The sequence below is a fragment of the Simochromis diagramma genome, unplaced genomic scaffold (genome assembly GCF_900408965.1).
Source record: "Simochromis diagramma unplaced genomic scaffold, fSimDia1.1 OVJJ01000284.1, whole genome shotgun sequence".
Classification (NCBI taxonomy): Eukaryota; Metazoa; Chordata; class Actinopteri; order Cichliformes; family Cichlidae; genus Simochromis; species Simochromis diagramma.
In genome coordinates this window covers 326,309-330,937 of record NW_024386871.1, presented here as the reverse complement: position 1 = coordinate 330,937, position 4,629 = coordinate 326,309, and positions in this window count along the sequence as shown.

The window sequence follows — 4,629 nt, the reverse complement described above, 5'->3', positions numbered from 1 at the left end:
ATTCATTAATTTTTCATTGGTGCGGCTGAAAAACTCTTTTAAGATGCATGTAAATGACCACTTTCAGACTTTTAAGAACAAGGTGACTTCAAAAGGCAATGAAACAGCAAAAATACTTTGGATTAAAACAGCATTAGCTGTGAATGTAAACTGGAAACACAATTTTTGTCATAAATTGTTTAATGATGTGCTACACAAAGTTTTAAGAGTAGCATCAGAGCTGACAGTGATAAACCTCAGTAAAAGATGTGCATGATAACAGTGAATTGTCTGATAAGAGGTCACTTTTAGATAATGAAACAACAGTGTCCTCGACTGATCGCCACTTCCAGTCAGTGTTGAGACAAAATCTTTGACCTACTATGTTTCTGGGGCTGAAAATCCAAAAGGAAAGTGTTTTAACTCTAAGCCAGCACTGCAGTCTTGGTAATAGGATGTTAATGTAAGGCCTAGGACACTGGAATCAATTCAAAATTCATTTTGGCTTCCCCTTAACTTGTGACCAAATGAATGTCAATTATGGCTGTTTGGGGGGTGAAGTTAGGTTCATGCTGCTCTAACCTGGGTCGAAAAGATCCCTCCTTTGAAAGCCATACTCGAGGCTATCCACTAAGACATTTCCCAGATGACAGACTCTTTGGGTCAATGCTAGCACCACCAGAGTTGGGCTGTATGCATATTATACAGTCCTGTGAACAAGTATTTATCCTCTTCCTTTTTTTTACCCATTTGTGACACTCGTATGTTTTAGTTCATCAAATAAATGTTAATATTAGACAAAAGCAATCCAGGTAAATCCATCATGCACGTTTTAAGAAAAGCTATTTAAATCTAACTGGACATGTGCCCAAGTAAATCCCCAGTCATTCAGGAGGTAACAACAGAATCCAGAACAACATCGATTAAAGTCAGAGTTCAACAATATGAAAGAGACTGGGCAAAAACGCTGCCGAACACAAGGAAAAGGCTCATCTCACATTTTCCAAAAAACATCTTGATGGTCCCCAAGACTTTTGGCAAAAAGACCTAAGCTGAAGTCTTTAGAAGTTTTGAGTCTTGCTACATCTGGCATAAACCTGAGCCAGCATTTCACAGAAAGAAATCATACCAACAGTCAAACATGGTGGAGGTACAAATAAGTTGAAAAAAAACCTGCATTTTGTATTTACACGGGTTAACTCTGTTTAATATTAAAATTTATTTGGTTTAATTGTGCAAAAAAACTAGAAATCAAGAAGGGGGAAAATACTTTTTTCACAGCGCTATATGTCCAAGATTATCCACTTTGCCAACCTCTTGCGGTCATGATGAGGTTGAGCATCTTGCTTGGTTAACAGAATCCTCACTATAGTTTAGCTAAAAGCGTCAGCTCTGCTGCACACCAGACTATAGACCAGGTCTAGGGACACTTAGTTGAAATTTAGGAAGGGAAAATTTTCGTTTTGCTTTAACACAAAAAATACCACAATAAATTCAGATGAGATATTTATTTGCATTTGACTGAAACCACACTCTTGGACTAAAGTTACCCAGTACTCCGTGTCAAACATAGTGTCTCCAGCTTACATGAAATGAAGTGGCACAGGTGGGAGTTCAAGCTACTTTCACCATAAAATCAAAAGTTCATTAAATAAATTCATGCTCTGCAGTGCAATGAAATAAAACATTTAGTAAGTCCATTCAGTCAGTAGAACATTAAACGGCAAATGGCCTTGTTCCTGTTGAGCTTGGAAAAAATACATTAACATTCGCCAAAAATGATTTACACAAACTGGGGAGTAAAGCACCTGAAATCTTTTTTTAAATAAATAATCTGTGTATGTGTTCTTTAATGTTTCTTTGTTGTTATTCTCTTGGGATTCAATATGTTTTCTTTCACCCCTTTTCTTCTTTTTGTTCTCTAGACGAACCTTGAAAACGTCTCTCTTTTTTTCATCATGACTCACAGTCACACCTACTGTATTAATCCTTCTGTCATTCGGTGCTATGCTTAAGGAATCATGAATCACCATTGAAATAAAATGCTTGTACCCAATAAAAGACAATGAATATCACTTGTGTCTCACCAACGGTCCTCTCAGCATGCCCAGATCCACTGATGTGATTAAATGAAGTGTAAACTGTTCTATAGAAATGGATTATAATTAGAGAGAGCCACAAACCAATCTGACAACAGAGCATGTGAGCAGCAGCTGCTCCACGAGCAAATCTTTAATCATGAGGTAGTTGTGAATGTATACACTCTCTCACTTCCACACACACAAATGCCAAAAATACACATACTTCCTCTGCACGTTCAAAACAGAGACAGAAAGTCCAAATTATTTTACAGTGCGATCGGTTTTCTGATAGAGAGCCTCAAAGTTTTCACATTCAACATCTGTGACACTTTAACAAAAACGTATCAATGACCGCCCTCCATCCCCTCCTCTCCAGCCAAACAAAAGAAACTGCATAGTGACCGGGATCGCAGATGGGATGTAAATTTCTGTTGACTAGACAGTAGCATGGTGGTGATGAAATATGGACTTGCTCTTTCTAAAGAGGGCAAATGCCAGACTGCCACACACACTGCTAAGGCAGACAGAAGTGAGCTCTGTTACAGAGGATCGCTTCTACAAAGCCTGTGATGAATGGGTAAAGTTTTGGGACAACATTAATGAGCTGTATCGAGCAAGCAGTCGGTACAACACCGTTTGCATTGCTTAAAGAGGTTGATTAAATGGACTTCTTGATGCCAGAATCAATTTTAACCTTTTCAGGGTGTTTTACTCTCTCTCTTTTTTTCTTACCAAGCCCTCAAGTCAGATATCCTTTTAGACTGTGTACCAGATAAAGCTTTTGAATAAATTTAAGTAGTAACAATTATTCCTCTTTACTTTGGACTTACAAAGCTGAAGATACAAGGAGGTCATTAGGAATTCACACTGTTTCATAATTTAGATGTGTTTTACATGCGTGCACTTCCACTTCTCTTCACATCTGTGCTGATTCAGTGTCATCATTCCTGACCCAGACTGCAGCTCAGTCACCTTGCCAACTGTGATGAATGATACTGAGGCTCATTGAGCACAAATAAGGTGAGAACTTTGTGAAGAGTTTAGAAAGGTGTGCAAATGTGATTGATGATGAAATGATTTTTCCAAAATGGAATCGTGCATTCAGAACGTTATCAGGCACCAGTTCCCATATTTTTGAATAACATTATCCTTTGGGTAAAGGGAAGTGAAACAAAATCTAGTCAAACACTCCCACCGTGTTCGGTATATCTGTTCAACTTCTTAATGCAAATATCTAATCAGCTGATTACATGGCAGCAACTCAGTTATTTAAACATCTAGATGATCAAGACAAGCTACTGAAGTCCAAACTGATCTTCAGAATGGGAAAAAAAGAAGAAAGAAGTCACTTGGAACATGGCATGGTTGTTGGTAGCAGATGGGCTGTATTCCAGAAACTGCTGATGAGCAGTTCCAGTGAGCTCGAAGTTCTCTGGGTGAAAATGCCAGAGGTCAGAGGAGAATGGCAAGACTACTTCAAGCTGATGGGAAGGTTACAGTAACTCAAGTAACCACTCATTACAACCAAGATTGTAATTTAGAGATGCATAAGAACATCTCTGAATTCACAACATGTCAAAGCTTGTACTAAATACACCACATTAGCAGAAAATCACACATAGCTGCTACTTTTGTCGGCTAAGAACAGGAAACTGAGACTACAGTTTACAGTGTGTCACCAAAACCAGACAATAGAAGACTGGAAAAAATATTGCCTTGTTTCATGAGTGAGTCTCGAGCTCTACTGTGACATTAAAATGGCAGGGTCAGATTTTGGTGTAAACAACATGAAAACATGGATCTGTCCTGCCTTGTGTTAATGGTTCAGACTGATGGTTGTGTAGTGATCTTAGGGAAAAAACATTGGGCCACTTTGGGCTACTTTGTGCTTACTGAGCATCTTTTAAACACCACAGTCTACCCAAGTATTAATGCTGACCATGTCCATCCCTTTAAGACTATAGTGTACCTATATTCCAGTGGCTGGGTTTCTTGAATTTAACAGTGAGACACTCTACTCCATAGTCACTAGATCTAGATCCAATAGAGCACACCAGGAATGTGGTGGAATTGGTGATTTGCCTATCGACAAATCTGCAGCAATTGTGTGATGCTATCACGTGAACATGGACCAAAATCTCTGAGGGCGCTTTGGTGAATGCATGCCATGAAGAATTAAGGAGTGCTGAAGTAAAAAGGCAGTCCCCCACAGTACTAGCAACGTGTACCTAATAAAGTGTCCGGTGAGTATAATGTTACATCAGCAGTGTCATGGGATTTTAAAAGGTGTCAGTCAGTGCATTTTACGCTTTACGTTTAATTAGGTAAATGGGTAATTCCAAAGAATTCGGAGACTTAATGTCACAAATGCTTAATGAAAGCTGATTTTTCTGTGATAATTTTCTTTCAAGTCTTATTTCTTCTCTCTTGGGACTGTGATTTTTTGCTTTGCCAGCTTCACCTTGTCCACCTCCATGTTTCATTCCTCTCTGTCCTTCTTTAGAAGTGGCTCTGAAAACGTGGCCACTGACAACAAAGCCTTAAAACACTGTTCCATCTCAGGTAAAAT